The sequence below is a fragment of the Brienomyrus brachyistius genome, unplaced genomic scaffold, assembly GCF_023856365.1.
Source record: "Brienomyrus brachyistius isolate T26 unplaced genomic scaffold, BBRACH_0.4 scaffold42, whole genome shotgun sequence".
Lineage (NCBI taxonomy): Eukaryota > Metazoa > Chordata > Actinopteri > Osteoglossiformes > Mormyridae > Brienomyrus > Brienomyrus brachyistius.
The window spans coordinates 1072107-1089039 of record NW_026042317.1 but is presented as its reverse complement, the minus strand read 5'-3'; the positions used below and the strand labels follow the sequence as shown (position 1 = coordinate 1089039).

The 16933-nt window shown below is 41.8% G+C and overlaps 1 long non-coding RNA gene across 1 annotated transcript; it reads right to left on the bottom strand.

Moving 5' to 3' along the window:
- Window positions 1-14600: 14600 nt before the first annotated feature.
- LOC125722803 (uncharacterized) lies at window positions 14601-16728 on the bottom strand. Its single transcript, XR_007386613.1, has 5 exons — window positions 16614-16728; window positions 16387-16532; window positions 16042-16268; window positions 15793-15920; window positions 14601-15165 (listed from the first exon to the last, which is right to left on the bottom strand). It is a non-coding gene; the product is annotated as an uncharacterized LOC125722803 (long non-coding RNA).
- Window positions 16729-16933: the final 205 nt, after the last annotated feature.

Genomic DNA, 16933 nt, shown 5'->3' with positions numbered 1-16933 from the left:
ATATCCAAATTCATATATGACATATTTGTATATGTGTGTTTCAACATTCCTAAAAACCCTTAGGTTACATAATATATCCAAATATAGGGAATTTCAGTATGAGTCCTGATGTATTATCCATAATGCTGTACTTGCCCTACACACGGTGAGTTTGTAATAGAATCTTTAGCCAGTCATTACTGAGTAGTTGTCACGTGTTGAACTCGGCAATTAAAACCCCTTTTTGTAAAATGTCTCTCCTTTGTTACCTACAGTGAGGCTTTGGTTAACTGAAATACACATGAATTATATTTAAAAGCAAGACATTTTTATCCAAATCCACATTAATATGATGGGGAAAAACGTTATGGTCATATAGTAGTAATGACCTTGTAATGATGCTGCAAGGCTGTATCTCAGCTTCCCACATACAGGTGCATGACTGATTATACATTATAAGAGGCATGAATAAATAAAGCACATGAACACAGTAATCTCACCTTATCAGCAGCAAACCTTCCTTAATGATACAACGGTATTTAGTATTCAAACATTAATCGGCAGGGGGTGTAGTGTTCCTGTATATGCAACATAGCAAACAAGGACTGTAAAGGTTATTTTAAATTATGCCCAGTATCCATTAAAACATGGCAGATGGGCGCCCCACCCTGGGTTGTTCCCCGCCTTGTGCCCATAGTGTCTGGGATTGGCTCTGGACCCCCCTGCCACCCTTAACAGAACCAGTGGGTGCAGAAGATGGATGGACTTTAAACATCATGTTACGTTAGCAACAGCGGTATGTCAGATTGTCTACAGAGCCTATGTGGAAATCTCTACCTGTCTTCTTCAGATTGACTGGCAGAGTGCCCCTAGACACCATGATACTGTGTGATTCTTTAAATTAGGACCCATGGCAAACATTAACTGAATAAATAGTTTGTCAGAACTGTATATGTAGAATTGGGTGCTTTGATTGGGGTCACCGGGGACCCAAAGCATTTGTTTTTTTTTAAAAAAACTCATCAAAAGAGCAATTGAAAATATGATACTGATTCATAAATAATTGGAATTTTTAAAAGCACCAGTGAGATATGACAAAAATATACACCTCTAGAGTCTTTGCAGCCCCCAGTTGGTTGGATGAGAGTTAACACCTCTGTAGATAGACAAGATGTTTCAGACAAGGCGTCAGGCAAAATCTCTCATTTTAACCATTTTATTTAGATAATTCATACTAAAGCTCTTGATTTGATAGATTATTTAGATTATTTTCTACAGATTAGTATGAAGTCTCTCCTGTGTTGAATTTGGTACATCAGAGTGACCAAGGATAATCCCTCCTGTTTAATATAATAATATTAAATATTAAGTTGTAAGTGATATGGTCGGGTTACTGACACAGGGCCAGTTTCTTTGCTAAATCTAACATAAGTGGAACATTCCGTCTTTCTCTCTCAATCCAAGTCTTCTCTCTAAACCAGCAAACTTACAATCATTTAACCGTAATTTCCGAACTCGACTCCATCTTCTCAGTATGTCATTTAGTTCATCTTCACCTAGTTTACAGTAACACTATCTGACGCTACAATACTGTAAGAGAGGAACACTTTTCCCCAATGATGCAGGTTTGTGACTCGACTATACTGGGCACCAGGTATAAGAAACAGCTCACAACAGAAGTATAGCAATAAGCCTTTATTACCAGGATTCCACAATTCAGCGTCCCTGACCCAATAAGTAAATGGAGCACCCAGGCAACACAGCAACCCCCCCACACAATGATCTCAGCACAGCAATCTCTAAAACACTTGGGAAAACATTTCACACTCAGCTAAAACACCCGGCTAAAGTTCACACGGGGACAATAAAAAGGCCTGGGCAGCTCACATCAACACAAGGGCCATGAACACCAAAATCACGTGTGGTTCCTCCTAAATAACACATTAATACAAAAGAGATCAATTCATGTCAAACAATATTATTTAAAGTAACTAGTCGGGGGAAGACAGCCCAATCCCCCGAAAACAAAACCCACAACAGGAACCATAATCCAACTCCTAGAAGGAACCACAAACCTTTCCTGTGGCACCTGGAATCCACGCCGCTGCCACCAATCGCTGACCGGCGTCATTAGCTTCCCAACTCTGCGCACCCCAATAACTCGCCGTATGTCCCACAATGCAGTAATTTTCCCCCAGCGGACGCACTTCAGCTCTCTCTCTTTTCCTCTCCCTTCTTCTTTCCTATTTCCTCTTCTGCTCTTTGCATCCATATTATGTTCTATATATAAGGTATTTACTAAAAATGGAATCGTGGCCATGTTAAAATGTGGTGATGTTTCTTTACATTAACCTGTGTCAGTAAATGCTGGGTGAGGACTTGGACTCACAGTGGTATAGAGGTATAAGCAAGGTGTGTCTAAATAACCCTCAGTTTTAATCCCACAGGTCCTTTTGAAATACAGTGTATATTATTAATAATCATGATGCTCTCATACAACAGGCACTGTGGACAGGTTAATGTGTCCTGCAGTACTTTAACATGTCTGGCTTTTAAATAGAACAGACTTTACTTCCCCTTCTGTGGTAATGATGAATCTGCAAATCTGTATATGAAGCTGAAGAATCAACACAAAACATTTGCAATTGTCACTAATTAACCCAGAAGCAAATTCCCCCTTAACACCGTATATTTTGCACTGGTATATTTGTGACTCCATTCTGAGAGCACAGTGATATCCACAAGCATCACAAACCAGCCAATCACAGGTTGGAGAATTTAGCCAACTGGTCCTGTGTGTATATTAAATGTTTAATGTACATGACAATAAAATGTCATGCTTTTTAAAGCCATTTAAGGCCTTGTTTGTCAATTATACCATTTTTAATGCTATGTAAGACCAAATTGGTTTAATTACTTCTAATCCTTATAATGTCCCACGGGAACCCAGTCTTAGAGCTATCCTGAAAAAAAAATATTTTGATGATATTTCAAGGAAATTACTTTCTTTGTAAAGGTGCTTAATAGGAGGTGTGATGTCCTGGAGGCAAACCTCAAGTGCTTCAGTTCTTTCTACAAGAAACCACAAACATTTCAGGTATGTAGCAATTTGAAACATTGTTCAAAATTAAGTTCAATTCACTCCACACAAGCAATAGCTTCCATTATTTCCATTCCACATTTAATGTTTTGGAATTAGGTTAAATGACTGATATTTTAAACTATATTTGTCAAACACTGCGCCCACTAACAGGTGAATAACATTGATTACCTGGTAATAGTGGCACCTGGTAGTGGGTGGGACCTATTAGGCAGCAAATAAACAATTTGTGGGATATACTGGGATGCAGAAAAGTGGACAAGCCTAAAGATTTGAGAGACAAGGGCCAAGTTGTGATGGCTTGATGATTCGGTTACAGCATCTCCAAAACTGAAGGGAAATATGTGAACGGGTGACGGAGGCTCATTACATGGCAGATAGTACAGCAAACCTTCAGAGGTCTAGAGGAATCCACGCCCTGATGAGTCAAGGCTATTTTAGCGGCAAAGGTGAGCCTGGGCCCCACCATGAACCTGCTGACCACTGCAGGACCATCTCACAAGAGCTGGGGGTTATGATCCAGCTCTCTAGCCATCACCAAATGGTCCATGTCAAAGTCACTCCCATCCTTACACTTGCACATTGTTTCTGCTTCCAACACAGCTTCAAGGACAAAGCGTTCACCTCCTGCCTAATATAACCCCCCCACAGCCAGATGCCACTGTAACCAAATAATCAATGTTATTCACTTCACATGTTACGGCTGATCAGTGTATAACCTCTGTATCTCAGTTACGTTTCAGACTGTTTTGCTACATTGTGCAGATTAATATACTTTGTTTATAATACATTTCAAAATTTCCCAAAATTTAGCACATTGTCAGTTTCACTGGCCAACACACTGATCATCGTAACATCATCAAGTTCTTTAGTCAAATTAGGTGTGCTGGGCAGTGGGAAACCTGACACTGCAGTACAGTGAATCATGCAGCTGCACTGGGAAAATGTAAAAACACATTTTACCTCCAAGGGCCACTGTTCTCCCACCTTTTTTCAGCAGTCTTACACGTCTGTAAAGACATAAAATATGTTTGCACATATAAACTGTACTGATCCTGAGAGGATTAAGATGGCAAAAATATCAATTGGGCTGGTGATTGCACAATATTTTAGAAGCTAAATTATGAAATGTATGACTATATATATTACACAATGATAAGGTATAAATACAGAAAAGCTACATACCGTTGGAGTGAAGCTGAAGTCCTTCCTCTCTTCTAGACAATGGAATCAGTAAAAATGAAGTTTTGCCACGACATGAGAAGCCAGGAAAGTGAAGCAGAACATGAACAGGAACATTATTCAGCCTTGGCTGACTAGGTCTGTATTCCGGACATTACATTCATGATTTAATTTGATTGTAAGGGACTGAATAATTTTAACTTGCTTGCGGGTTCCATATGTACAGTATGTATTACCTATCCTGACCTTCGGAGGTCCTCCCTCCTGTTTCGGAGCATTTTTAAGGGTTTTTCCCGAATTTCCTGCTCTTTGCCGATGAGGCTGCAGGGCAACTCTGCTGTGACCTCGAAATTACATGAAATATTCTGTTAAAACATTTTATTTGACATTTTACCTTGTAAATTTAAATTTTAAGCACTCATTGTGCTTTATGTGGTAAAAAAATAAAATAGAGAAATTAAACTATTTGATTAGAAATATTGATTTTAGACAATTTTATGAGGTACAGATTTTGCTTATGACAGGGTTAGATGAAAAGAATTGAGGTATGAACATTATGTAGTGAAGGCTTTGCAAATAAATCTGCCGATCAGCTGGCTGTCATGACTTTCACAGTCACAAATAATCCATGTTGTTGCACATTTAAAAACGATGTCTATGAATAGATATGAAGGTGATCAAAAGGCTCCAAAAAACACTGACAAATCCTGACAATCCCCAGTCATAACAACCACTTTTGAAAGGCCAATACATCAAAATGTATTAGAAAAAATATTGTAGGTCAATGAAACGTGTCCCACCCCAGTGGTTAAATGACACAGAATTTGATGCACTCCCCAAAGGTGTGGCCCCAAGTAAAAATACCAAGTTTGGCCTCAAACGACCAAAGAATTGCTGAGATATGTTAACACACAGTGATTGGAGGCATCACCATCAAAATCATTTGAATGTGATGGACAAATCGCTTTGCAAGTCAAAAGTTCCTCAGGTTTCACTTATGAGGCTGGGTACTAAGACAATCCATCCATTAATTTTCTTAACCGCTTATCCCACTGGGTCGCGGGGGGTCCGGAGCCTATCCTGGAAGCAATGGGCACGAGGCAGGGAACAACCCAGGATGGGGGGCCAGCCCATAGCAGGGCACACTCACACACCATTCACGCTCACACGCACACCTACGGGCAATTTAGCAAGTCCAATTAGGCTCAGCATGTATTTGGACTGCGGGAGGAAACCGGAGTACCTGGAGGAAACCCCACGACGACATGGGGAGAACATGCAAACTCCACACACACGTAACCCAGGTGGAGATTCGAACCCGGGTCCCAGAGGTGTGAGGCAACAGTGCTGACCACTGCACCACCATGCCGTCCCCCTAGGTCAATCCATTCAACAGTTATTAGCCACAAGGCATGTTTACTTATTGCAACACCACCTAGTGGTGGAATGACACTATTTTTGTTCTTATTCCTCAGAATTGGGCCCCAAGTCCAGTCACCAAATCAATTTTATCCAATCAAAGTTTTGTTGAGATATGGCCACACATCCTGTTCAGTGGCTTTGTCATCAAATTCATTGGATGATAGTGGTCATAGCATCTGACTTTTAGTAATTTTTGGTCACAATCCCTTCTAGATGATGCTCCCCAAATTTGATGATGATTTGATCAACAGCCTAGGTTTCCAAAAAACTTTTTTTTTCAGAAAAATTCAAAATGACAATATGACAGACTTAATTAATGAGTGCAATCGAAGTTAGACAAGCCATGGCTTTAAACACACCAAAGATCATAATCCCAGGCTTAAGAATTCAGAATTTACATGCAGAAACATATCTTGAAATTTGACCTGATGGTGTTGCTACAGGAATGAATGGATTACCCCCAAATTTGGTGAGCCAGTATTTTGGATGGGCCTCTGTCAGGGTGCCAAATTACAAAGTAGAAGATTGGACAAAATTTTTGGCCTGTGCAAAATAAGTAGGTTTTCTGAAAAATTCAGAATGACAGAAAATACAATAAGGAAATTAACGGCAATGGATGAATTTGAATGGGGATGAGCAAAGGATTCAGAGGAATGAAAGATCACAAATCTAGGCCAAGGGGTGTTAACATACTTCATATATCAAGTATATTACCCGTAAGAAATGAGTTCATTATAAGAATGTCTGCTAAAGTCAGCTAAAACTGCTTAATTTCATTCTTTTTAGCTTTGCTCTGACTTTAGCTGAGTATTTTGTTCACCCTGGTGCTTGTTGGTAATACCCCAGTGAGTACAGTGCACGCCCCCTCCCCCAAACAGATTCTTCCCGAAAAACTTCCATCACGAGGGAAAGATTTGGGATTCATTTAGCCTTTATTTATTTCTAATAGAGTATAAACGACTCACATATTTTAATTAATTACTTACATTCAGTGCTGTGTGTGGTTGTGCATTGACTTTAATAGGAAGGAGTGTCTGCAGGTTTTCTGCCACACACAGGTACCAGCCCGTGTCCTTCCTCTCCAGTCGCCTCATTGTGACGCTGAGCACTTTATTAACTCTTTCATCACTGAGCTCCACAGGCCTCCCATCCAAACTCCCAGAATTCCCTACACAGGAGCCCCTGCCCATCCTACACCCCATCATGTCAATGTAAATGTCAGTATAGTGACACTGAATACTGACAGTGTCTCCTTTCATAGGCGTCACCTCCTGTTTGTCCACAAGCTGCCCTGGAGATCCTGAAGACACAAATCAGAAACAAAGGAAGCACTAACGTTTGCATAACAATAAGATATTCTCACTATGATTATGAACCAGTAACAAGATGTTTATATCGTCTTTCCGTACATTTTATGCATATCTATAGCTAAGTTATGACATTTGTCATATTACTTATCATACTTAACACGGGGGCAGCATGGTGGCGCAGTGGTTTGCCCTGCTGCCTTACAGCAAGAAGGTCCTGTGTTCAATCCCAAGTCCTTTCTGCGTGGAGTTTGCACGCTCTCCCTCTGTTACCAGGCGCTGTAGTTTCCTCCCACGGTCCAAAAGCATTCAAGAGGGGTTGAATGGTGAGTCTAAATTGGTCCTGTAGTTGTGTGTGCACCCTGTGGTGTGTTGGTGATTCCCCAGGGTTGGTTCCCACTTGTGCCCAGTGTTCTTGGGATAGGTTCCAGTCCCCAGGCAACCCCAGTTGGAATTAAGTGGCTTCAGAAAATGGATGGATGGATACTTAACCCCCTGTAGAAGCCCATGTAAACTGATATGGTTACTTTTTCCACGCTACATTTATCATATTGGGAAAAATTTAAATGCATAGCAGCGGCCCTTCTACCTCCGACGAGCTAAAAGGTGTGGCAAGAGTCCCCTTATCCTCAGGACACTTTATAACTGTGTCATCAAGAGCATCCTAACTGGATGCGTCGCCGGCTGGTATGATAGCCACACCACCTACCCCAGCAAAGCTCTGCAAGAAGTAGCACGGTGTGGGGAATATCATTATGAGATGAGCTTCCTGTCAGGGTCAGCTCCTGTTGTCCCAGTCTTGCATCCATAGCTTCTGGCTTTGACCTTGAATAGGATAAGTGCTACAGCCAATGGATGGATATTCCATACTTACATGCACTCCACACATTAATGTCAAATGAGAGTATAATTTTCTTTACATGCACTATTAAGTATTAACATGGTCTATATGAGTAATTATGTGACTAATATTAAATAAATTTAAAGAATATATACCATGCAGTGTTGGCCTCCCATCTGCAGGGTAGGCCACACGAATCCCAGCCATAGTCTGTGCCTATGTGTATAGACTTTGCATGTCCTGAATATGTCACATTAGACATGGATTGATATCAAGCTTGGTACTTCATGATTAAAGCTAAATCAATAACGTAAAACATTCCCATTTAAATATTCAATTGCTTGGAAAAAGGCCTATTTACCAATTAAACCAGTAGCAATAGCACATAAATCCATTAAATACACAGATTAAGATTAATTTGGTCTCAGATGTTAGAAAACCTCATGAATAATACACTGACATTAGGTCTATATATTTGTGTGTTTTTTTCCCATTAGCCTAGCCTACTTTTTGTCTCTGGGGAAAAGGATACGAATGAACTCGCATGTAGGCTAAACATGACTTTATACACAAACACGGAATGTAGTGTCCAGTGTTCAAACTCATTGATTTCAGGTCATTTTCACCTGTTGAAATGATTGAAGACAACAAAAAGATCATTTAAAGCATAAATGCATTTATTTTCTAATTAGATGTCAGCAAAACATTAAACATTTGTATGTAGTAATTGCAAGAAAACAAAAAGAAAACAAAATGTACCATTTTAAGTTTCTGGTACTGTGACATAACACTGATATCAGCGCATTTAACAACGTTACACATGACAGGCTAAACTATTCCTTCTAAGCTAGGTATCCTAAACTCAGTACGTCCAAACAAAAGCAAAAACAGAAATACTGTCACAGGTCCAGGGCGGATTGAGAGCGACAGCGTGTCATGGAGCAAGCAGAAACAGAGAGTGGACGACTCACTCAGGGATTCAAAGGAGGAAAGGGGAAAAACACTAGAGACACTAATAAAAACAAAAGCAGACCACGAGGGGTCAAAAACAAGACAAGGAACAACAGTAATCAAATAAGAAATCGGTCGGTGGGTCACAAGCTTTTTTTTTTTTTTTTCCCTCCACCACCCCCCCTCTGCGGAGGACCACTTTATTGTGCCCGAGATGTTATTTCAGGTGGAGTCTAGGACCCAACCTGACACGTGTGTATAGACAAACAGGCACACACATATACAAGCATACGTTCCCACCCTCATGCAGACATAAACAAATATTTACACATTCACCCAACATTTAGACACACAGAAATGAACGCTGTACACATACTCTCACTCCCCATATATACTCTATGTGGACCCCTATTTTTCCTCTGGCGAGGAGACCAGAAGATCACCCCGGACCCCGCAGTAGCCGAGAAGCCCACCAGCCCAGACCCCGACCAGCTGTTCCTCTCAGCCCCAAATGGCGAACAGGGAACGGGGGTGTGAAAAGACCCCATGCCCCCCTTCGCCCGCTCAGATGTGGTGTTGGTGTGTGTTGTTCTAAAGTGCTTTTAAAACAGGTGAAGGGCATGGCACTAACCACCCCCTGCCGACCAACAGGTGGTGTTAGCTCGGCCTCTCCCCAGAGCCCTCAATGTCTATGTGTGATTAAAATTGAGATGTGGGCCCTGGCACCAGAGGTAAGGCTGAATGAACAGACCGCCCTCTGGATGCCATTCTGTGTGCCCATCCCCAATGCCCTAAATGTATGTGTCGTGAGAGAGTAAGTAATGAGAGTGTCTACGTTGTAGTGTATGAATGAGGTACAGGTGGTCGCGAGGGGACAGAGGAGGAATACCTACCCTGCATCCCAGCAACGCACCTACACCTCAAAGCCCTACATGTGTGGTGGTGTGATGGAGCGGGAGGAGGGAAGCATTTAGGGATGGGGAGGAAAGGAATGGGGGGGGCAAACAACCTCCCCCCCCGGAGCCAGCTCCCCCGCTGACCCCCATAGGCACTCCCCGTTCCCCGAAATCCATCCAGGGAGGGGGGCCCAGGCCCATCCAGACCGGGGCCCAAGGCAGCAGCACCACCGGGCCCCACAGAGCCCAAGGAGCCCCACCGGACCCCACTACAAAGGAAAAGCTACCCCCGCCCCAGCATTCAGTCAACTCCCAGACTGCACAAGACAAAAGACATCCAAAGACATTGTACCTCTCTGAAAGGTAGAAACGTTTCACCGCTCGTCCAAGCAGCTTTGCATGTGCAAATGCACAACCCCTCACTCAACAGAGGTAGAGGCATTAGGCACAACCTGTCTCCAATTTAACCTGCGGCCAGGTTCCCAGGAAAAAAACAGACCCAATTCACACCTCCACCAGGTGGACCACCCTTAACGACCCACTCTACTGGAGTAGGAGGGACTGGTTACATCTACCCACAACTCCCCCCCCCCCCCCCCCCACTTTGTTTCACTCAACGAGCCCCCTTAGACTACTTACCCAGGAGGATAAATATGTGGACACTTACTACCTCCCTAAGGCTGAAGAAGCTGCTTGGATGAGCTGCGAAACATTTCTAACTTTCAGAGACAAGTCCAGTTGCCACGAGTCAACCACCAGAGAGTATGGTCTAAGGTTGCCTGGTCCTTCTGTTCCTCTGTGGTGAAGGGTACCTTAAGGGTACCTTCACCACATTGCCATTTGATACTGACACCTTCACATTGCCTGCTTCTAAATCGCCAACGATCAGTTCTTCCAATAATAATTTGTCCACCTTAGTTTCAACAATATCCAAATTTATAGCATTCAGCTGGAATTCACTGTTTACAACTTCTACTGCCACATCCACAATTTCCAGTTCAAATGCTTTTTCAAAAGACTTTTCTCTAGTCTCTTCCACTTCAACTTCTCCAATTTGTACTTGTACAATTTCAAAATTAAATTTACTTTGATCTAAATATTCGAGATCAAACTGGCAGAGGTCTACCAGCACAGCTCCTATCTTCAGACTGTCTTGATGGTTGTCTACAGGCTTTATGGAGATTGTCCTGTTATTTATCACAAAAGCCTCCAACCCATGTACATCTATCCCATTATCCCTCCCAAGCTGGCTAGTGGGTGGAGTTACTTGGGAGCACTCCTCTTCATCACCCCAGCAGATGATCTCTTCCCACTTGTCCCAGGCTGCCCAATAAGCATCATCCGTCCAGCTAACTGCCTTGGCAATTCGCCTTCGGGAATGTGACTCAGTGGAACTGTCAGCCTGGTCAGAAGGTGATTCTGCTGGGGAGCACAGCTCTTTCTCATCTCCCCAGTCAATCACCTCTCCCCACTTGTCCCAAGTTGCCCAGTATCTGTCGTCGCTCCAGCAAACAGCTTTCTCAAATCGTCTGATTCTGAATGAGGAAAAACAACATACAGGCAAGGCAATGGAGCTGTCAGTCACTCCTGACATGTGGACTACACTTCTGCACTGACCCACACCTTCCCAATCAACAACCGCATTACTGCACAGGCAGAGCTGCTATCTTTGGTTAGCTGGCTGGCGTGAGATTCCCAATTCCAGACAAGTCTGCACATTCATCTCCATATGTGTAACAGTCTTACTACCTTGTAAATAGTCTGGAGGGTTTGCAGACTACCCCAACACTTTTGATGCAGCTAATTTTAGGTTTATAATGGAACAAAACAGATTGACTACAAGACATCTTGAGTGAGGGTTGGCAACCCTGCATATGACACTAACTAACCTGCATATAAAATTTAAATATAATCCAAACAATATACGGAATTTTACACAAACATATTTCAATATACAGTCATACCTCGGCTCACGAACTTAGTTCCTGACCTGAAAAGTGCGTGACCTCAATCAATTTTCCCATTTCAAATAATGTAAATACGTATTATGTTCAATATGTTTAAACTTCAGAAACGCTGCATTTTCTTCAATTTTTTATATTTTTCTGTGACCAAGAATCCATCCATCCATTCATTTTCCAAACCGCTTATCCTACTGGGTTGCCTATCCCGGAAGCAATGGGCACGAGGCAGGGAAAAATCGAGGATGGGGGGCCAGCCCATTGCAGGGCACACTCACACACCATTCACTCACACATGCACTCCTACGGGCAATTTAACAAGTACCCGGAGGAAAGCCCACGACGACATGGGGAGAACGCGACCAAGAATATAGACTTAAATTAAAATAACCTTATTTGTAACAAATAATGCTGTTGGCACGTCAAACTGTCGGTGCAGCGGTAAGAAAATCAGGAGAAGACTAACAATAATAGAGGATTTATAAATGGAAAAATAAGTTCACACAACACGTTATTCACCATGAACTAGGACATATCGCCGTCTTTCTCTTTAGGTCACTCTATACATACATATAAACACTTCGAGCACGCGCAGTACAACTCAACACCCCCTACCGTACAATCAAATTATGACAGACTGTGCACATATAACTGAGAGCATACATTTACATTTACATGCTAACAAATGCTAAATTAAATAAAACATTAAAACTGAGCATACGCTGGTCGCTTGAAAGACGCCAAAACACGGAAAAGAACCACAACACATCCCACCAAAAAACTAAACAATCAACATTAAAAGACTGAATAACAGTCAAATGCAGTAATTTCGAAAATATTATTGTTTTTTTATTATACTGGACATTTCTTCGCGTTTCGGGTGGTTCTTTGGGGAGCTTTCATCGGACCCTTTTGGGGACGTTTGTGTGTTCGCGGCCCGAAACACGGTTCGACAACCGGTACAAAACAAAACACGATTTATTCGTGAACAGGACTGTTCGTGGGTCGAGGTACCACTGTACATACAAAGACAGATACTAAATAATAATATAAGTTATACGATAAAATGGGAGCAGAAATGCAACGTACCTTGCCATCTTGGTGCAGAAAAGCAAGTGAAGCCGCGTCTTTCAAACCGGTAGCTTCCCACGTGCAGAGGCATCAAATGTAACCAAGCAACAACATAACTAAATAATAACATCATAATACGTATAGTTCTTATATAATAATGACAGTTTTATAAGTTTTTTATTTACTTGTAGAAGTAAATAAGAAAAAAAAATGTGTAAGAACTGCAAAGCAAGAATATAGTAGTAAGCATGAATCACACATTCAGATCTGGATAATATCAGACAATGACTTAGAGACACGTGAAATGAACTGCACTCTTGGAGTCTGTCTCTCCCCAAAGCACTATGCAAGGTAACTTGTTTAATATGGGAATTATAAAATGACACTTTGGTAACATTTCAAACTGTTGTATCGCGAAACGTAGCGATCAGTATGTCGAACTGTCACGCCCAGCTCGTACGATCCTCATGTGTGCCATGCCCCCCTGATTATCCACGTGTGTTTCCCCGATTGTACCCAGCTGTGTCCGATTATTTTCACCCAGTCCTGTCTATTTAAGTCCATGTCTTGCTTTCGTTCCTGGTCCGTCATTGATGTTAGTTAGTCGATGTTCGTGCTTCGTCCCGTTTTAGTGCTAATAAATCCCAGTTTCCCCGTGTTCTGCCCGCCTGTTTCCTGCCCGTGCGATCGCGATCGCAACCAGCCCAAAACCTGACATGAACAAGGTTATACATCACACAAGCTTCCCACAAGAACCTGTAATTAGACTAAGCGCGTACCACACTGGGCCCGGCTGCCTTATACGGCAACCGAGCACGATCGCATCCCGCCCCCCTCCGCAGTTCTGCCCCCCTGTTGCACTTACTGGTCCGGACGCGAGCACGTTTTGTCATAAACCTGCAACTTTTTGTGTGGAAGAAACATAAGAAGCAAAGCTGTGTACCACAGTATGGTAGGATTCATGGTTAATTTCGTGGCTTATTTGGGGCGGTTTTGAGTATGATGACGCACACAGATTTGTCAAGTACACAAAGCAGAGATTTTTATTTATTCGTGCTGCACGTATAGGAAGATCCACACTTTATCAAATATCTCAGGCAGACTGATGCTGCGCGGGATACCGGTGCCAAAAAGGTATTGCGGTACCGCATTTTTGAAAGCTGTTCGGTATTACATTACATTACTTTTCGTTAGAACTTGTACTAATTACACTATTTTCGCTTCCGCTAACTATGGGATCATGACGATGGACTCTATATATCAAAACCATTGCCGAAACTAAGTTATACACTAAGTTAGACCTGCACCCATCATGCTATATAAAATACTAAAACGTCAGCTAGTTAAGTATGATGTCCATAGCTTCATGTCAGTGATTTATGTCAGGGATATACATTGACGTCATCAAAGTTTGATGTTTGAATAATAAATAGATAATAAAGCATAATGTGCTGCGTGGGAAGTGTTTTATATATGCATACCTGTCAAGTTTTGGATTTGAAAATAAGGGAAATTTTCCGCCCCCCGCCGCGAGCAGTCCCACCACCCCAACCAAGCTCCAGTATCCCTTACATTTTAAGACAGGTGACAAGAAAGCTAATCACCACTTGTCAACCGCTTATAAACTACAATTGGCTTTATGCACAGCTGCACTACTTCCTGAACTTCAGGCAGCTCCTTTGTTTCCTGTCTGCCATTATTGGACAAACTAATTAATCCAGGTGATCAGTTTGTCCAATAATGGCAGACAGGAAACAAAGGAGCTGCCTGAAGTTCAGGAAGTAGTGCAGCTGTGCATAAAGTCAATGATAGGCCTACCTTTGCTGACACTGACATGCTGTGAACATTCATAGCCTAAATGAAAACACAAAAGGGTATATATGAGGAGCATTTATTTAAAGGCTTATTTGCATATTTTCTGTTCATTTAACATTGCTTGTCTTTACATTTACATTTCATTTTCATTCCACATTCTTTTCACATTCACACACTCATTCATTTCATATTGCTTTTTTGTAGTTTTTCTTTTCATTTCACATAACTTTTCTTTACTCTTTTAGTGACTTATTGTACTCATTTGTTGCTGACTTTGCATTCTTTAAGACTGTTTTGGAAGGAGTGTATTTGTGGGCTGAGCCAGAGTGGTTAATTTTACATGAGAGTAGAGCGCAAACAGTTCTGTTGTCTAACGACATCCTATTCTCTGTAACAATTTTTCGTACCATGCTAAACACCCTTTCTGAACTTGCATTGCTATGGGGAATGCATAGTAAAGCCTTCATAAGTTTTGGCAGCTCACTGAACCTCATGTCCTTTCCTACCAGGCCCCAAAATTTGTCGATTCTGTCTTCTTGGGGGAGTTGCTTGCTATCTGTCACCTGATAGTCTGTGAATTCCTCCCTCATCTTATCCTCTTTCAGCCTCAACTGGGGGAACAGGGCCCCTAGCCTTTCCACTGTAAAGTAAAACAAGTGTTTGACTGAACATTGCAGATCTAAACAAGTATCAAGTATACTGTGCCAATTATTTCTTTGGTTATCAATGGGGAACTGTCCCCAGAGGATGTTATGATGCGATGTAAAGCCCTTGAGACAAATTGTTTGTAAAAATGGGCTGTACAAAGAAAATTGCCTTGCCTTGCCTAACATCAATAGGCTTTATGCCCAGCTCCACCACTTCCTGAACTTAAGCCAGATCCTTTATTTCCTGTCAATTTCTGCACTACAATGGTACTGTTACCACACTGCACATAACTGTACATACTGTACATATCTGTTTATATGGTTCATACTAAATATCCATATTTTTTCAGTTTTTCTGTAATATATTCTGTTAATACACTGCATATATATATATATATATTGTTCTTACTACTACTATAATGATACTGCCACTACATTGCACATACATGTACCTATTGTTCATACATTGTTCATATTACATAGCCATATTTATTCTGCTCTTATAAGGTTACTGCTAATACACTACACATCCAGGTGTGTCTGACCATTGCTAGGGTGGTTGCTAGGGTAAGTAGTGGAGCTGGGCATAAAGCCTATTGGAAACTCTTTCTATTATCTACCTGTCCCTGGAGTTATGTTAAGGCGAGCTGCAGGGTCCAGCACTTTCAGGTCCCTCAGGAGTGGATGGTCGAGGGGAAAGGTAGAGAACATCTTCTTAAGCACTGCCTCATAGAAGCTTCTCACAGTTCTACAACAGCATAAGAGTGAAAAAAATGCATTAGTGGTAATATTTTTAGGCACACTACAGCCCATACTCTCATACTGTCAAAAGATGATATCATAATATAACTACTGGGTAATACACTCACTGAAAGATTTTCTTCTCGGCTGACACAGGGAGCTCAGCGCTTCTCATGAATGCCTTTGTGTCTGCTCCGATAAAGAGATCTTCATCAGCCAACTGATGTTCATCTCCATACTCCACCTCCCTGAGAGGTACACCCACGATTGCCCTGGCTGGTATGAGGTAGCCCAGGATCCTCTTTATCAGCCTGCACATCTCCTCTTCAAGTCCGTGAATTTGTACTCCCTCTGACTGCAAATAATATCAATGGTCACAACAAAATAACAGTGAAATAAGAATGCTACAATAAACACAAACATTTAATTATATATTATTATTCACTAATTCATTCAATATCATTGACACCCACCTGGAAGGCAATGTTAAATTCAGATAAAGGCTGAATTTAGCACTCAGGAACAGGAAATATGTCTTCATGATTGGATCACGCAGATGGCTTGCCAGATCACACACTTTAACACTCCTCTCTACTTCCTCATGACTGTTAAAGTAGGCCTAAAGTACATAGAGATACAGCGTATAGTAAACTGCATAGTAAACTGTGTAGATATCTGCTGAGTGGAGTTACCATCCTACCTGTAGTGCATCCCACTGGTTCAGCACCCTCTGGATGCAGGTTAACAGACTTAGCCATTTTGTGCTGCAGTACCTGAGGAGCTTCAGGTGGTCTGAATCAGTGAAGTCTACAAACTCTTTGTAGACTTAACATCTTTTTGCACTGAGAGATAGAAAATTACTCTGTTAGTGGTTGGAATTGTGAATGAGTGAGTGAGTGAGTGAGTGACTGAGTGAGTGTGTGTAAAGAATATGAACTGCAGGTCTACTAGGCTACCTTGTTCATGAGCTAGCCACATGCAATGTTGTTACATTGTAACACACACATTAGGTGAGATAAA